A 19,937-nucleotide genomic window follows, 5' to 3' on the forward strand; every position below is an offset into this window, starting at 1 on the left:
GCTCGAAACAAAGGGAACATAAGATGGTAAGCAACAAACCATCCACAATTGGAAACCAAGAGTGATCAATAGGAATGAGAACCACTCACAAATGAAACTAAGAATGATCAAGAGGAAGCATGCACAAGAACCACTCACAAATGAATCGAACCTGAGTATGCTAAATAGCTAGGATTTCCTCAAGTTTAAATAAAAGTCCATCACGTACCCACATATCAGAAAGTTATAGCAGCTTCACAAATACATCCTTAAGTATCTTAACTGCTATTTACATTACAATATTGGGATTACACAGGTACACAAATAAATCCAACTCTAAATCAGCCAAGCACCACCTCTGAGTCCTTGCTCGCACTAGAACCTGGAGCCTGATAAGCTTAACATACCTGGAACGCCTGTGTAAGGGGGCTACCTCGAGCTTGTGTAAGGGGGTCGAGGGGTTCATACATGGCAAGTAAGGAGGAGATCTCGTGCCTGTGTAAGAGGGCTGAGAGGTTACATCTCGTGTGTTTTTTGCTTTTGAGCAAATCTTGCCTATTGCACATGCATCTCGGTATTTGTATTTGTGGCTATTTGTTGGGGTATCACAGGGGATCTCGTGCTCTTACGGTGATCTTTGATCTTGGGAGATTTTGTTCTTATTTCTACATATCTCTTGGCAAAGCTGCATATTACTCTTGCATGCACTGTTTCTTTCTTTCTTATCACTCACTTAGATGTAATAATCTAACTCGGGTGTTTCTTACCCCTGAGACATTCATCGTCCCAGCTTTATTAGAAGTGTCAGGCGTTCCAGGTATGTTAAGCTTATCAGGCTCCAGGTTCTAGCGCGAGCAAGGACTCAGAGGTGGCATTAATGTAATAAAGGAATGAATGCAATAATGAATCCTTGTCCTAGAAGCTATGTGTTGGAAAGATAGGATTAACTTGTTTGAGAATTCTTTCCTAAAGTCTTAAAGTCTTATGGTTGTTATGATTAATCTTACACCAAAAGTTTTGGAATGGCTTAACTTGGAAGACTTGACTTGGAAGACTTAATTTGGAAGACTTATATTGGCTTGCAAAAGAAGAGAATAAAAGAGCTTATCCTAAAGCCATGCGAAGGAGCATTTGGAGGTTTAAGATTGAAAGAAAGGAGAAGCTTGAATAGGAAGATAAGAATATTCGAAGGATGTAATGATGGATTTTTATCCTAAAAGTCTAAAGTTGGAAGATTAGGATAGGCTAGGATTTAGTTTGCAAGGGAATTCGAAGAGGTAAGCCAATTTTATTTCAATAAGATCGTAGAGCATGAAAAGAGGAGTCTGTAGGTTCAAACGGAGAGCAAATCGGAGTTAAAATGAGCAAGATATGGCCGTTTTAATTTTGGGTTGCAAAATAGAGAAGGGCAGCGCGTGGCCACCATTCCGGGGGCCCGTGAGGGCGCATCCGGCCTCCGTTTAGCCTGAAATTTTCACCGTTGTTCTACTATTTTAATTACCTACAACCGGTGTAAAAATATTTAAGGTTTAATTCATTTAAATGCGTGATTCTGCAGAAACAACCCCTAGTGCTCGAAATCGGGCTGTAAACCGTGCTATCGAAGGGAAAGGATCAATGTGAGTGGTTCTTGTGCATGCTTCCTCTTGATCATTCTTAGTTTCATTTGTGAGTGGTTCTCATTCCTATTGATCACTCTTGGTTTCCAATTGTGGATGGTTTGTTGCTTACCATTTTATGTTCCCTTTGTTTCGAGCATATCCTTTCTACTTTGTTGCATCGAGTTTGACCATAACATCTTTCGTGCATGGCTTGTGATCGTATTCCTTCTTCTTTTTCATACATCTTGTCATTTGGTGGCTGTGGCTAAGTTGGTGGCTTGTCATGTGGGAACTACCACGGGGGCTTGTGTAAGGGGGCTGACCACGTGGGCCTGTGTAAGGGGGCTACCTCGAGCTTGTGTAAGGGGGCCGAGGGGTTCATACATGGAAAGTAAGGAGGAGATCTCGTGCCTGTGTAAGAGGGCCGAGAGGTTACATCTCGTGTGTTTTTTGCTTTTGAGCAAATCTTTCCTATTGCACATGCATCTCGGTATTTGTATTTGTGGCTATTTGTTGGGGGTATCACAAGGGATCTCGTGCTCTTACGGTGAGTTGTGATCTTGGGAGATTTTGTTCTTATTTCTACATGTCTCTTGGCAAAGCTGCATATTACTCTTGCATGCACTGTTTCTTTCTTTCTTACCACTCACTTAGATGTAATAATCTAACTCGGGTGTTTCTTACCCCTGGGGCATTCATCGTCCTAGCTTTCAGAAGTGTCAGGCATTCCAGGTATGTTAAGCTTATCAGGCTCCAAGTTCTAGCGCGAGCAAGGACTCAGAGGTGGTGCTTGGCTGATTTAGAGTTGGATTTATTTGTGTACCTGTGTAATCCCAATATTGTAATGTAAATAGCAGTTAAGATACTTAAGGATGTATTTGTGAAGCTGCTATAATTTTCTGATATGTGGGTACATGATGGACTTTTATTTAAACTTGAGGAAATCCTAGCTATTTAGAATACTTAGGTTCGATCCGTGCTTTCGTTGATAAAGGATTTCCAATAACGCCCGTAGGAGATATCTTCTTATATTTCACGTTGTTTTGTATTTGAAAAAGTGGGGCGTTACAGTTGGTATATACTTGATGGTATATATTGATCACTCTTAGTTTCCAATTGTGGATGGTTTGTTGCTTACCATCTTATATTCCCTTTGTTGCATCGAGTTTGAACACGACGGTTTTCGTGTGTGGCTTGTGGCTTGCATATCATATTCCTTCTTCTTTTTCATACATCTTGTCATTTGGTGGTTGTGGCTAGTTGGTGGCTTGTCATGTGGGAACTACCACGGGGGCCTGTGTAAGGGGGCTGACCACGTGGGCCTGTGTAAGGGGGCTACCTCGAGCTTGTGTAAGGGGGCCGAGGGGTTCATACATGGCAAGTAAGGAGGAGATCTCGTGCCTGTGTAAGAGGGCTGAGAGGTTACATCTCGTGTGTTTTTTTCTTTTGAGCAAATCTTTCCTATTGTACATGCATCTCGGTATTTGTATTTGTGGCTATTTGTTGGGGTATCACAGGGGATCTCGTGCTCTTACCGTGAGCTGTGATCTTGGGAGATTTTGTTCTTATTTCTACATGTCTCTTGGCAAAGCTGCATATTACTCTTGCATGCACTGTTTCTTTCTTTCTTACCACTCACTTAGATGTAATAATCTAACTCGGGTGTTTCTTACCCTTAGGGCATTCATCATCCCAGCTTTATCAGAAGTGTCAGGCATTCCAGGTATGTTAAGCTTATCAGGCTCCAGGTTCTAGCGCGAGCAAGGACTCAGAGGTGGTGCTTGGCTGATTTAGAGTTGGATTTATTTGTGTACCTGTGTAATCCCAATATTGTAATGTTATAAATAGCAATTAAGATACTTAAGGATGTATTTGTGAAGCTGCTATAATTTTCTGATATGTGGGTACGTGATGGACTTTATTTAGATTTGAGGAAATCCTTGCTATTTAGCATACTCAGGTTCGATCCGTGCTTCCGTTGATAAATGATTTCCAATAACGCTCGTAGGAGATATCTTCTTATATTTCACGTCCCAAAATTTTATGTAGAAATTGGATGATGCAATAAAGTGTTTTAATGGAAGTTTTGGATTTAAGTGTAAATGAAAATGGTTTTAAGGACCTAAATGCAAATAAGAAAGGATAACTTCTCCAACAATAAGAATAATTGTAATGATAAATGCTTATTTAAGAAGGTTTGAGTTGGAGAAATTGGATTGGAGGGTTAACTTAAAAGTCTTAAAGTTTTGGTGATAACAATAATTACTTACACCTTAAAGTCAAAGTAAATAAATTTGGAAGAATACTATTGGTTCACCCAAAGAAAGGGATAAGAAGGGTTGCTTTGAAGGCCACGTGAGGGGAAATTGGAGGCATGAGATTGGAAGAATGAAAAGCTTTCAAATGAAGGAAGAATGAAGTGGAGAAAATTCAAAGCTAGTCATTATTATTTGGGTAGAAAAATGGCTAACTTAAGGGTTAAGTGTTACCTTGGAAGACTAAGTTTGGCTAGGAGTTTCTTGCAAGGAAAGAGGATGATAAGGCTTATCTTGAAAGAGTATTTGGTGGCCTAGGATTGGAAGAAGTGGAGGCTTGTTTGAGAAGATTGCAAAAAATTCAAAGTGTGATGATTACTTGTGTGGAAAATGAGCAACTTGGTGGCCAAGTAAAATCTTGAGGATTTGGGAATTTAAAGGCTATATAAAGGGAAGGAATTAGGGCCACGAGAAGCTAAGGAGAAAGGAAAGAAAGGAAGTGCAAGAAAAATCAAAGAAAAACCAAAGAAGAAGGAAAGAGAGACCTGGCTGGAAAACTGTCACAACAGAAGGGAATTCGAAGAGTTAAGTCAATTTTATTTCTATAAGATCGTAGAGCATGAAAATAGGAGTCCTTAGGTTCAAACGGAGAGCAAATCGGAGTTAAAATGAGCAAGATATGGCCGTTTTAATTTTGGGTTACAAAATAGAGAAGGGCAGCGCGTGGCCACCCTTCCGGGGGCCCGTGAGGGCTCATCCAGCCTCCGTTTAGCCTGAAATTTTCACCGTTATTCTTCTATTTTAATTACCTACAATCCTGTGTAAAAATATTCAAGGTTTGGTTTACTTAAATCCATGATTTCTGCAGAAACAGCCCCTAATGCAAGAAATCGGGCTGTAAATCGTGCTATCGAAGGGAAAATGATCAAGGTGAGTGGTTCTTGTGCATGCTTCCTCTTGATCATTCTTAGTTTCATTTGTGAGTGATTCTTATTCCCATTGATCACTCTTGGTTTCCAATTGTGGATGGTTTGATGTTTACATCTCATGTTTCCCTATTTTCGAGCATTTCTTTCCTATTTTGCTTACATCACGGAGTTTGTTGTTGTGGTTCGTCGATGGGGTTAAACATGATTACTCTTGCTCGTAACTTGTGGATTGCATATTATATTTTCCTTGGTTTGTGCATCGTGCCTATAGGTGAGGCTGTGCCTACTTGATATTCCTTAGTTTGTACATATTCTTTCTGCTTTGTCTTCAACATGTTATTTGGTGATAGTTGCTATTGGTGGATCGGAAACTTGTATATGATGGTTGGTTGCTTGTTGGAAACATCACGAGGATCGGGGAGTCAATCCCGTGCCTAGAGGTGGGGCCGTGCCTAGAGGTGAGGCTGAGGGGTTGGATCACGATCCCGTGCCTACAGGTGGGGCTGAGATGTTTCACACAAGTGCCGACGGGCATGGTGGTGGCTCGTAATCCTATGCCTAGAGGTGGGGCTGAGGGATTGGACCACGACCACATGCCTAGAGGTGGGGCTTAGCCTGGAGGTGAGGTTGTGAGGTTTGACACAAGTGTTGGAAGGGATGATGGTGAATCGGGGAGGTTTATTTTGATATAGTCTTGGAAGGTTTATACTTATTTCTACTTGTTTCCTGGCATAACTGCATATTGCTCTTGCATGCATAGTTTCTTTCATTGTACCACTCACTTAGATGTAATAATCTAACTCGGTGTTTCTTACCCCTGGGGCATTCATCGTCCCAGCTTTATTAGAAGTGTCAGGCGTTCCAGGTATGTTAAGCTTATCAGGTACTCCAAGTTCTAACGCGAGCAAGGATTCAGAGGTAGTGCTTGGCTGATTTAGAGTTGGATTTATTTGTGTACCTGTGTAATCCCAATATTGTAATGTAAATAGCAGTTAAGATACTTAAGGATGTATTTGTGAAGCTGCTATAATTTTTTGATATGTGGATACGTGGTGGACTTTTATTTAAACTTGAGGAAATCCTAGCTATTTAGCATACTCAGGTTCGATCCGTGCTTCTGTTGATAAAAGATTTTCAATAACGCCCGTAGGAGATATCTTCTTATATTTCACGTTGTTTTATATTTGAAAAAGTGGGGCGTTACAGTTGGTATTTGGAAGCATCCTATTGGCTTTCTAAAAGGTGAAGATAAGATGGGTTGAATAGGTAGTCACGTAATGGGCAAATGGAAGAATTAGATTGGAAGAGTAAAGGCTTCCAAGAGTAACATATTTTCCAATTGTGGATGGTTTACATGTTGAAGACAAAGCAGAAGGAATATGTACAAACTAAGGAATATCAAGTAGGCACGGCCTCACCTGTAGGCACGGTGCACAAACCAAGGAAAATATGTTATGCAAACCACAAGCTACGTGTGTAACGCCCCGCTCCCACTTACGGGTGTTACTCGTGAACAATCACCCGAATTGTCCACCTGCCCGGCCTTAGGGGAAGGGTGAACCATGTTTCAAGACGAAACGCCCTAGGTGGGAACTAGGCTCGTCATTCCCTTCCCTGAACCCTAGGATTCACTAGCAGAATTGGGCTTTAACCACACCGCATAGGCTATAAAGAAAATCTCCTTCAGACGCCCAATCGTCATTTTCTCATTTTTATTTAATTCTTTTCCATCCAAGAATTTTACCAGGCTCCATGAATCACCATTTAAATCAATCCATTGATTGATTACTAATTTTGGAGGAAAAACTCAAATTTTCAATTTTTCGGCATTTTCTCCAAAAATGCCCGAAAAATCCCTTTATTTTGAAAATTCCTCTAGAGCCCAAAATCAATTAAGAAATGGCCCAAAATCCCCAAAAAGTCCAAATTTTAAAAACAAATTGGACGGCGAGGCCCACTAGCACGCCCGGGGCCCCGCTGGGCGCTGGCCGCGCGGGTTGGCTGCGCATGCCGTGCGTGCCCGCCCGCGCGCGCGGCCGCAACCACCCGCGCGCGCCCTCCCATGCGGGCAGCCTTGCGCGCCCGCGCGGGCGCGCGGGGCTGCTGCTAGCTGCTTCCAGCAGCCTCCTACTGCTCCTTCACTCCTCTATTTCTTTTTTCTTTTTTTTCTTTGGGCTATAAAATCCCAAATTTTCCAGAAATTTAAATGAATGAAAAATACTTCACATCCTTCAATTTTTGCCTTTATTTTCTCCATAATTAAGGCTTAAACAACCCCTTGATGCTTCCACAACAACTCATACCAAAATGAGATTTAACCTAGGCTTCATCATGCCATAAACCTCAATCTCATTTTTAAATGAAACATACATTCCCAAAATATAAAATACACACATGCTCTTGGGCTTTAACAAGCCATTATCTAACAATGAAATTACATTTCATAAATTAAACATAACAAGATAGGCTTCCATAAGCCATAACATGCACTTGAATCATCATTTCCATTCTTCCACATGCCATTCCACCTCTTCCTTGATTCTTCCCATGCTTCCACAACCTATAAGTGAGGGTAAAAACCTCATGAGCTATTAAGCTCAATAAGGGTGCAATGCCAAATAAATATGAACATAACAAGTTATATGATGCCAAATGCATGCAAGTGTGGCTAGGTTTCTTTGCCCTCACAACCCTCCAAGGTTAGAGGCATCAACCCACCATTTCAACCATGTTCTCAAACTAACCTATGGCCATAAGTCTCATGAACACAAAGAACATGCCAAATGCAACATATATATTTATGAAACATATTTAAAACTCATTGCAAGGCCACCCTCCCATGGGGCCATCCCTTACCTCTTCTTGAATAATTAAATCTTCACTTCAAGAGAGCTTCCAACATCACTTTCTCCCACCTAAAAGGGCATTTCAACAAGCCACTTAAATTTTTGCATACAAGCACACCAAAAATAAAGAGGAGAAAGAATACTTGCCTTGATTTTCTTCATCATCTTCTTTCTTTCTTCACTTTTCTCTCCATGGAGACTTCTTTCTCTTTCTTTCTTTTCTTCCCTCTTCATTTCTACAAATGGCCAAAGGGAGACAAGTCTCCCACACTTGCCTTTTTATACTAGTTTTCCCATATTTCAAGAATGCATCCTAGCCATTCACTAAAGGCACAATCCATGTGCTTAAGGGAAAACTAATCTCAACCATTCATTTAAAACAAACAAGTCTCCTCTCTAAGAGAAAACACACCTTTAAATATATTGGCAATCCATGCCATTTACTTTCTTTAAATCCCCACCATTGGATTTATTCTTATTTCAAGAATGCATTTCAACCACTAGATCTCTTGAAATTTCCATTTAATTCTCATTTACTTAATTAAACTATTTTCATATCCATCTTTAAGACTTAAATATAAGCCATTGGATATATCTCATCTTTTCAAGACTTGATCCTAACCCTTGGATCATTTTAGTCTTCCAATACCAAAATTAGCCATTTTCTCATATATTTATTTTGACTAATTTCAACACATCACACTTGAGAGACATAATTAATTTCCTTCCCATTTAATTTAATGGGGCTAATTTCCACCATCGCATGAGAGACCACTTGAAAGACATAAATCCCTCATTTTTCATTTAAATAAATCACACCATTTTCCCATTTTCCATTTCATTTATTTAATTCACCATAATTTCAAACATTAATGGTGACTATTTTCCCATTTCATTTGGATTTTCTTTAATCCAACACCATGATGTCTCTCATTAAATGCTTGAAAGACCAATTATCCTTTCTTTTTGCATTTAATTAAATCATTCTCCAACTCATAAATCCATATATATATATACATGCTCCCACATTTCTAATATATATGATTCCTCTCAAATTTCCAAGATTATGCCAAGTGTCACTCTAAGACACAAACTTGGCTTCCAATTCTTTATCTTGGTCATCCATGTGGCATTACCACATTAATTCACTAACTTAGGGAAAATTTAATTATTCTCCTCAAATAATTTAATATCCACCATTTTCCCTATTTCCAAAATTAATTTCCTTCATGGAATCACTCCAAAATTCCCTAATACTCTTTGTGAATTTATTAATCCCATATATCTCCACATAAATACCAAATTGGGATTTTTATTCACTTACACACCTAATTCCACATAAGAATTATTTTAATTTATCAAAATACCCTTTTATTGGATTTCTCTTTTCAAATTACCAAAATACCCTTCTCATGGGCATTCTCAATCTCAAGGATCATCACTTCCTCAAGGGCATTTTTGGAAGTTTACTTACTTCATTTCCTGATCTCTTAACACCGGTTACACCGGGTGTTACAACGTGCAAGAGTAGTCATGTTTAATCCCATCGACAAACCACAACAACAAACTCCGTGATCAAGCAAAATAGGAAAGAAATGCTCGAAAATAGGGAAACATGAGATGTAAGCATCAAACCATCCACAATTGGAAACCAAGAGTGATCAATAGGAATGAGAACCACTCACAAATGAAACTAAGAATGATCAAGAGGAAGCATGCACAAGAACCACTCACCTTGATCCTTTCCCTTCGATAGCACAATTTACAGCCCGGTTTCGAGCACCAGGGGTTGTTTCTGCAGAAATCATGCATTTAAGTGAATTAAACCTTAAATATTTTTACACAGGTTGTAGGTAATTAAAATAGTAGAACAACGGTGAAAATTTCAGGCTAAACGGAGGCCAGATGCGCCCTCACGGGCCCCCGGAAGGGTGGCCACGCGCTGCCCTTCTCTATTTTGCAACCCAAAATTAAAATGGCCATATCTTGCTCATTTTAACTCCGATTTGCTCTCCGTTTGAAACTACGGACTCCTATTTTTGGATCGAACTTGCAAGCTTAATCAAAGCTAAATAAAGGGGTTTCCACTATATTTCCTTTATTTGTACAAGAAATGCATACAACTTGCAATAAATGCAAAAGATGTAACCCACTACTTGAAGTTACAATTGCAACACACGCCTAAACTAGCAAATAAACCCTTATCATGGAAGCCTTACATAACCCCTGTTTATACAATTGCGATACACAAGTCTCAAATAAATCCAAAGGTTACATAAGATCTATAGCACATGAACAACATGGAGTTAAACTAAACATCGGTCTCCTCGTAGCCTCTTCTCCTGCTTGTCTCCAAGGTACCTGACACGCTAATATACCTAGGACATTGAATGTCCCAGGGGCATCAACCCAAGTTAGATATTGGCATCTAAGTGAGATGGTTTCAAGAAAGGAGTAGATCATGTATGAAATGCAAGTATGCAAAGTGAAACTCCCTTTGTGGAAGCCATGCCAGGGTGTTGCAATCACCCCCGCGCACGCCATGCTCACCTCAAACACGCATATGTGACTCCGTGAGTCACTCATGGCGGCCACTAGCTTGCAACAAACAACCACATGCCATGAAGTGATGAAACAAGTAAAGTAACATGCTAATCAAAGAGAGCAAGTGAGTATGTCCACATTTAACACAAATGGTTCAAGTAATGATCAATATGAAGCACAAATAATGCAAGAAACCACTCACCTTGATCGGTTTACCCTTCGATAGCACTGTTTACAGCCCGATTTTGAGCACTAGGGGTTGTTCTACAGAAATCACACATTTTGGTGAACCAAACCTTAAATATGTTTATACAAGGTTGTAGGTAATTAAAATAGAAGAACAACGATGAAAATTTCAGGCCAATCGGAGCCTGGATGCGCCCTCACACGCCCCCGGAAGGGTGGCCACGCGCTGCCCCTTCTCTATTTTGCAACCCAAAATTAAAACGGCCATATCTTGCTCATTTTAACTCCGATTCGCTCTCCATTTGAACCTACGGACTCCTATTTTCATGCTCTACAATCCTAAAGAAATAAAAGTGACTTAACTTTTAGGTTTCTTCCTCGTTTTTGGTGATTTCCAATATGATCTCTTTACTTTGGCTTCTTTTGTTTTCTTCCTTTGGATTCTTCTCTCCCTTGCTTTTCTCTTCTATTTCTCCTCTACGTGGTCCAATTATCCAACTCTTTTATAGCCCTTTTATCTCCAAGATCATGGTTGCACTTATCTCTTTGGGTTGGCTATTTTCTTCCTAGCCATAATTACTATCTTTGAAAAACTTACCCTTTGATTCTATCTTCTCTTAGAAGCCTTTACTCTTCCAATCTAATTCTTCCATTTGCCCATTACGTGACTACCTATTCAACCCATCTTATGTTCACCTTTTAGAAAGCCAATAGGATGCTTCCAAATCTACTTACTTTTGAATTAAGGGATAAGAGTAATCATGGTTATCCTATCTTTAAGACTTTTGTGTAAAATCATCCAATACTATTTTACCATCTCAAGGCTTCTCAAACAAGCCTTTATTATGAAAATAAGTCCTCCAATACAAGTTTACCAACTCAAGGCTTCTCAAACAAGCCTTACCATCCCCTTTCCTTGCAAGCAACTCCTAGCCAATCCTAATTCTCCAAGTTTAGACTTTAGGGTAAAAATCAATCATGACATCCTTTGATTTTGATTTCATCTTCTCCTTCACGTGGCTTTAGGATAAGTTCTATCATTCTCTTCTTTTGCAAGCCAAATACAAATCTTCCAAGTCAAGTCTTCCAAATTAAGCCATTCCAAGACTTATTTACTTTTGACTTTAAGGGTAAAAGTAATTATTATCATCATAAGCTTTAGGACTTTTAGGGATAATCTTCCAATCCCATCTTTCCAACTCAAGACTTCTTGCATAAGCATTTATCATTGCAAATATTCCTATTTGTTGGAGAAGTTATCCATTGATATTTGCATTTAAGTCCCTAAAATCATTTCCATTTACACTTAAGCCCAAAACTTCCATTAAAACACTTTATTGCATCATCCAACTTTTATATTAAATTTTGGGGTATTACACTACACCTGGCCCTGAATCCTCTGAGCCCTTCCTGATAGCCCTCAATGGTGGAAATCAGTGATTGGAGAGGCAGTCAGCGGATGACATTGTTCACACTGTCAGTTTTTCCAAAAATAACATTTTCACCCCTTTCAAATCTAAATTTGCATTTGGACCTTTTTATGTAGCCCCTTGAGTTTCTAAAAATTCCATAATGAACCCTTGAATTTTCTCTTTAACATTTTATCCCCCAAGTTTCGTTTTACCATTTTTGACCAAATTTCATGAATTACAGTTAGACCCAAAAACATGTTTTGATCGCGAATCCCCCTTGATTCATCTCGAAACCACCTCAGGTTTGTTCATTGCACAAAACTTGAATCCTCATAGCGTTCCATTGGCTTTTTGGAAATCCCTTATGATCATTCAATTTTTTAGCTTGAATTATAGTTGTACTGAAAATTGTCTCTGTTATGATATCTTTAAATGCCATAAATCTTGCCTTGAGATGCTTGTCAATCCCACATTTTCTTTTGTATGTATCTAAGCTCCAGGGTATTTTCTACAGTTGATTCGGTCACCCATAACTTTGGGAAAATTACTCTACAACCCCAAAACTTAAAGAAAATTCCATCTATGCCCCAAGACAAATTGTCCCTGAGTTCTTTAGAAATTCTCGAGTATTACACAAAGGCTCTGAGTATCGTCGAGTGCTGATTGAAATACTAGATCCCTCTGGAACTAAGAAATCCTTTACGATTTCCCTTGAGTAATTTCAAAAACTAGAGCAAAGATATGAAGAGTTAAAGAAGAGTGACGAAGAGAAGATAAATACTCCGCAGGAACTGTTTGGTTTATTGCGCATGCTCCTACTAGCCTTAGAAGCTCAAAACCATTCGAGTTGTGTTCTTATTAATGCCTCAATACTTCCTCAGCAAATGCTGTTAGCCCAATTGAAGTCGCAACAGCTAAACCTTGCCGCGGGGACCCAATATGAAGAATGATGAAAGAATGCTGGAAAAACCCCTATGCAAGAAGAAACAGTGGTAAACACAACTTTCGCCCCACAAGGTCGAAATGAATGTCCGACCTGGATCCCTTCCAACCTCGTAGGGGCTAAAGATTAAGAAACTGATTGAAGATGTTTTTGAGAAGAAGGTTGCTGGAGCAATGTTTGAAGATACACATCCATGACGTATACCCTTTTCCCAAGTTTAAACTTTTGCATCTACCTGAGTACAATGGGAGGGAAGATCCCATTCTTCATGCGCAGCGATTTAGGTCTTTGGCTAATCTTTACAAGTGGGGTGATGCTACCATGTGTTTGGTTTTTCCACAATCATTAATAGAGTGCGCGCATGCTTGGTTTAGTGAGTTGCCCTCTGGATACATTACTTCTTATGAGCAACTACAGACGGAGTTCATTGCAACCTTCACTACTTATGCCTCATGGAAAAAGGCCCCCACTTACCTCCTTAGTGTCCAACAAGGTCATAGGGAAACACTAAGACAATATATTGATTGCTTTTGGAATGCGATGCTAGAGGTACAGAACTTGTCGGTTGGGGTAGCCATCTCAGATTTTCTACAGGGAACCATGCTCACACCTCTTAAAGAGTCTCTTGCTCTTAAGTAACCCACTACTTTATCTAATCTATTTTTTTGTTCCAATAGATATGTGGTGAAGCTAGACATTCTGCGAAGAGGGTTTGAAACACCTCTCAGGGAGGAATTAATCAGCTTTCGGAAAGAGTCTGGGTCTCTTTCGGGAAGGTATTTCAAGGTCTTCAGAAAGAATAGAGGTTCTCTTGGAGAGACGTTGATGACCTGAGACTCGACTTCCAGAAGAACTGCAACACGAGACAAGTGTTAGAAGGTTCACGGTAAGGATTTCCTGTAGAGACCCTCCAACGATCAAGTCAATATGTAGGAAAAAAAGAACTCGCAGAAAGAAACATAAGGACTTTGGAAAGGGAAAGTTGAAGAATCGAGATAGGTTACCAGATGTTATAATCCCGCAAATTGGGTTATGTCTTACCTTTTATAGGAGTCCACGTCTCGATAATTGATTGGGACACGTGTGCAACGGTCTCCCTGGTCTCTCAGAGAGGATTCTTTGAGGAGTATCTCCGAGAGAGAATCCTCTCAGAGAGACTCTCTGAGAGGGTTTATTGGTAGTTTCCAATAGGCCTTCGTAAGTCCCTCTCTGAGAGATCTTTTAGAGAGGTAGGGTACAACAATTTCCCCCTACTCTCTACTTGTACCTTTAGGTGAATGCGGAGAGTAGATCCTCTCCAAAAGATCTGCCTTCGCAAGTTACGCCGTTTCGGCTTCCCGAGGGTCCTCTTATAAATATGCCCTTGCCGCACCAACTTTTCCACGCTTACCATATCCACCGAGACTCTTCCCTCTGAGAGATTCCTTCCTCTCTCTGAAAGACTTCAGGTCATCATCTGAAAGGTTTATGCTTTTTGAAAGATTTTTCTTTTTCTCCAATCTATCTTCTTGGTCCTTCAAAAGATTCTCCCTTCCTTCGAAAGGAGTTTAGGTATTTTTGAGCCACCTTAGATTCTTTCCGAAGTAACCTTTCTCTTCAAGAGAAGGTCCTTTCTCTCTGAGAGAGTTATCCTTCCCCGATAGGATCATTTCTCCTCGAGATAACTCTTTTCAAGAGGACACTTTCTTAGAAAAAATTGGCTTTCTTTCATTCCTAGCCTTAGCTAATTCTTCTTGACTTATTTCCCCCTATTTTTTCCTTAGGATCATGGCTAACGCCAAAATTTATCATAGGGAGACCAATGAGAATAGGGTTGTTCAAGCTTATCTTAAGGGCATGCCTTCCTGTATGTCAAAGGATGATGTTTCCCTTCTCCGCACTAACCATAAGATACTGTCTGGATGTCAAACTAGGTCCCCAATAAGCCAAAAATTGTGTGACCAATGCGGAGGAGGGTTGGATGAGTATTTTTAAGTCCAGCTTTGCCTTCCTCTTCACAACTTCGATCTTAGGTTCCTCCGAGTGAGTGGCTTAGCCCCGACCAAGCTGCATCCTAATGGTTGGGCCCAATTAGTCACCTTTTTTGTGCATTGTCAAGAGAAAGAGGTAGTCCCTTCCATTGAACTCCTATTTTTATTTTTCTACCTTCGTTTGGTGAGGAATCAATACCATCTATACATTCTGCATTGCCCTCGCCTGGAGGATTGTATCTTCTACGACTCCCCCGCTAAGTCCGATTCTTTTGATACCCAGTGGTTTTTGTTCCAACCACCAAACGATGTGTGGAACGCTCTTCGCAAATGGGTTACTGACCCTGTGAGGGTGGTGAAACCGCGCTTCAGCAGGGTCACCGCTAGTGACCTCCAGGAATAATATCGCGAGGAGCATCACACTCTTCTTCTAGGTGGCCTGTCGTATCTCTACGACTACCTTACGACTGATAGGTTAATGAGGGCCGGGTGGATCCAAGGGCTTGTCAGATTGTCCCATCACCAGGATCCTAGAGCAATATCATATCATTGGCCTATTGCCCACATGATCGTAAAAGAATGGGACATCCCTCTACAAGAGGAGCATTCCCCTGAAGGTGTGGATCCACTTGACTGCTTTTTTATTTTCACTCTTCTTTTTCTCTTAATCTTGGTTTCTTAGCATTTGAGTGCACAGTTCCTTATCACTTTGTTTAACTTCCTTATCTTTATTCAAACTCTTATTATTTCTTTTTCTTTGTATGCAGTGATAAGGCGAATGGCATTAGGATCTCAGAGGAGGGTAGGCTTCACAGCTGCCTCTTAAGGCCCATCCCATGAGCTGGCAACCCCATGCTCCCAACCAATATAAGAGGTGGGGGAGATAATGGTCGCACTGTAGTAGACGAAGAAGGTGAGGAGCAGGCGTGAAACAGAAGGGGATGCTACTACGTTCTGCCTGCTCACAAACCTCACCATCCTAAAGGAAGGGGAGCTTCCCGCAGCCAATTCTGGACTCATCGACAAACCTCTTCCCCAGCTTTTCACATCTTCTGATTGGGCTTTGTTAGGGTAGTTGAGCGGAGTAGGTCACAGGGGAATCACCCTAAGACGTAGAGGGCCTACAACGGCCAAAGTGGGGACGAGCCACAACCCCTTTGGTGCAGCGGATGTTGAGGTGTCTTCTAGGTTAGATCAAATAGCCATTGGCACTGTTCAAGGACAAGGCCGTGGCATCTACAGGCGGGCCGTGATTAATCCTCAACGCCCAGGCCATCGAGTTTTAAACAATGAGGATCCTTAACAGATCCTCAACCTTATCTTGCTAGAGATGCCTCCTTCCATTGAGAAGGCGTACGATCTGGGCTGAGGGCGCGAGGAAAGCCTTTTTAAATTTAGTCAGGAGTCCTAGAGATTGACACAATCAACATGCTTAATGTTGTGACCCATCTGTTGTACTCTACCATTCTTCCTTGCGATAAGTGGCAATATTTTTGCAATTCTCCCGAGGACATGAACAACTTCAAGCTTTACGGTGGTATTGATATGGGGTTTGATCCCAATGGAACTTCTAGAGCAAATTCAATTTATGGATGAGGGGAGCCCAGATAGTTCTTCAGGGAACGCTAACTGTTACGCTACCCTGCACATTTATTTATCAAAACTACAACCAAATTCATCAGACGTCAATCCTTTTATTAAAGCAGGTGTAGGGCGATTATACTCGCGAGTGTGCGTGTAGTACAATTTTAAATTTATATTTCGGTGAGTCCGAGTCGGTTCATAGGGAGATTATTTATGGTTGAAAGTAAAAATCATAGAATATTTGATTTTAGGAGGTGATTAAGAAGATCTAATGGCAAAAATTAAAACTAAACTAATACTGAATTTAAGTAGCTTGGGTCAAGACAATTTTAGTGCCAAAACTAATTAATTCTCGATTTAATAGAAAAGATCAGTAATATTCATGTGATTTGAGTTTTGCAGATCTGTCAGTAATTTTAGTTCAAGATAATGATAATTCTTGTTTAAGAAATCTCCATACATGGCATGAAAATTCTAAGTTAAGCAATTATCATAAATTGAATTATATCCCACAGATAGAATTTATAGGTACAGATTAATCATTTGGGCTTGGGTATGAAAACATTTCTAGGTCTAGCAATCTCCATACGTGGCATGAAAATTTTAAGTTAGACTTATGCTTCAATTCAAACTCAAAGATACATTATGCGCACACTGCTCAAATTAAATCAGATTAATATTACACATTTTAAGCGCAGCTTTCTTTTGGAATCATTGGCGTTGGACACTGTCCTTGCCTTAACCTAAGATTGGATTTAACTATTCATCTTCATTTTAAAATAAATTGGCAGGAATTTAAATGACGGGAATTAAAAGACAGTATTTAAAAGACTATTTTTTTAACCGACTATATAGGCGGTATATAATGAAAAGACAGTAATTGAAAGATTATTTTTTAACCGACCATATAGGCGGTGTATAACTAAAAGATAATATTTAAAGACAATATTCAACTGACCATATAGACGGTATATAATAAAAAGACAATATGAAAAACATAATACAGTTATATGGAAACAAAAGTTGAAGATTTAAGATAACAGAATTCTAAGAACAAAACTATATAGAAACTAAAGTGAAAAATTTGAGAGAGAAATCCTAAGAACACAACTATACTTTCATTATAAGAAAATTGAATGGTTACAAATGAACCCCAAGTGCTCTATTTATAGGTTAAAAGATGCAATTGAGACCACTCAATTATATAATTTAATAATACAAAATATCTAAAGAAAAATAAAATAACTAATTTAAAAATACAAAGATAAATAAAATATCTAATTACTTAAAAGTTCGGGGACAAAGTGTAGTTCTTGAAACTTTGTGACTTGATGTAAGCGATGACATCATTCCAACCCATGATGTAAGCGATGATGTCATTTCAACTCATGATGTAAGCGATGATGTCATTCCAACCCATGATGTAAGCGATGATGTCATCAATTTGTGGGACTTGGACTTTTCATATTTTGGGCTTGGGCTTTCCTTATGTTGGGCTTGGGCCTTTCTTGTTTTGGACTTGGGCCTTCCTTGTGTTGGGCTTGAGCCTGGGCCTTCCTTGTGTTAGGCTTTGGCTTTCCTTGTTTTGGGCTTGGGCCTAGGCCTTCCTTATCTTGGGCTTGGGCTCCATAATATTATAATATTATATATATTATATATTTTTTATTTTTTTATATATTTTATATATATTTTTATATTAATATTTTTAAACATGCACAAAATCACAAAATGCATAATAATATTCAATTTAAACCATTTTAAGGTCAAAATAAGGGTGAAATTATAACAAATGTTTTACAAAATTGATCACTAATCACACCCCCCCAACTTAAACATTGTTAGTCCCATAGCAATTAGACTTTACACTGGCCAGATTTATTCACAATAATCGCATGAATATAAAAATTTCAAATTCAAAACCAAAATGCATAGAACAGAACAAGTTATCTAACATACAGTCGAATATTATAAATTAGATTTTGGTCAAAGGTCATACAATTTTAGGAATGGCAATTAGGATCACTATCATTCTACCTTACTCCCTCGAAGTTCTGACTTCAAACCTTACTATGGATTTTTCTCCAATAAAAAAAATGATTCCTCAGGTGTACACACATGGGCATCCACCGTTACAAGAGTAAATGAAAAACAAGTTCAAACTCAGTGTCATCCCAAATACAAAGAACGTATTTTCATGAAAGAATAGGGAATTTGACATAGCTTCATGACTGGAATAATGCCATAGATAAATAACTTCTGAATTTAAACAGAATTCCTTACTCCTAACTCGAATCCTGAGATCACATGATTTATAGCATCAAGAGGGACCAGACTGGGTTGTAATGGGGCTATGAGGTTAATACGGGTTGTCAAAAAAAAGGGTAAAGTGTGCAAATGGTGTGTCGGGATTTTTTTTTCTCTCTTTTTTTTTTTTAACACTAATATCAAATTGGACATATTTTTTTCTTGAGCATTTATTTTGAAACACTCATCTAAAAAGCTAAGAGAACTTCCCCTTTCTTTTTTTTTTCTTTCTTTTTTTTTTCTTTTTTATATAAAAATACCGAGATAGACTGATTTCTAAAAACACACCAGGTTTAGACAAACTTCATGTAGTTATGGGTTAGACGAGGGTAATGAAAGGAATTATGCTAAGAACAGCTCAAATGGGCTAGCAAGGGGGTTAATGTAAAAAAAGAGAAAGATTAATAGGTCCAAATTGAAAAAAATTGATCCCCCTATCATGCTTCTACAAAACGATGTTACTCAGTTAACTAATTCAGAGTTTGAAACCAGCCAAATTCATCTGCTATCATACTAGACATTCAAAGTAAATTGATGTTTTGAAGCTATTGAAAATATGAGATCAACAATAAACCGCATTTAGAATAAGTGTTATTTCACTCAGAATTAATGATTATTAAGCTCAAACACTCACTCGGGTAATAGTTTCCACTTCTATTAAGGGATCATGCAGTGTGCTAATTAACTAATTACCATTACCTTTGACTTTATGACCAACAAACCAATTTCTAATTATTGAACACCCGATGCATGCAAATCACTTATTCTAATCCCATACATCTACATTTTCAAATAAGAAATTAATGCATTCATGATTAATATTGCAAATTCAATTGGCTATCAGTATATAACTCCAAAGCTTTAGGGATAGCATTATTTAAAGCACACACAATTTTTTAATTTTTAATAGGAGTAGATAAAAGTAAATAATTCACATAAAACTACAAGCAAGCAGTTACAAATTCACAGTTAAACATAGACTAGATAGTTCATAAATATACCTTACTCCCCCCAACTTGAATTGCAGTAATAAAATAGGGTTGTTAGGAATACCTGTAACTCCACGAGTCTGTAAGTTTATTGTGAACTGCTAAATCTTCAACAAACAACTGAGAATACCCTACATATATTTTTTATATTTTCTTTCACACCGAAATAAAAAAAATTCATGCAAGTCATATAATTAAGAGATGCGTCTCTAGAGTACAAAAAGTACTCCTTACTCAGCCATTTTATCATAGACTTGCCTAACAGCATTCCACAATTTTTGAAAACAAAACATAAAATAAATTCATGCAAGTCAAAATAAAAAAATGCATCTCAAGAGTACAGAAAAGTACTCCTTACTCGACTCATCTTATCATAGACTAGCCCTCCTTAGAGG

The sequence above is a fragment of the Diospyros lotus genome, chromosome 9, assembly GCF_014633365.1.
Source record: "Diospyros lotus cultivar Yz01 chromosome 9, ASM1463336v1, whole genome shotgun sequence".
In the NCBI taxonomy this organism is placed as follows: domain Eukaryota; kingdom Viridiplantae; phylum Streptophyta; class Magnoliopsida; order Ericales; family Ebenaceae; genus Diospyros; species Diospyros lotus.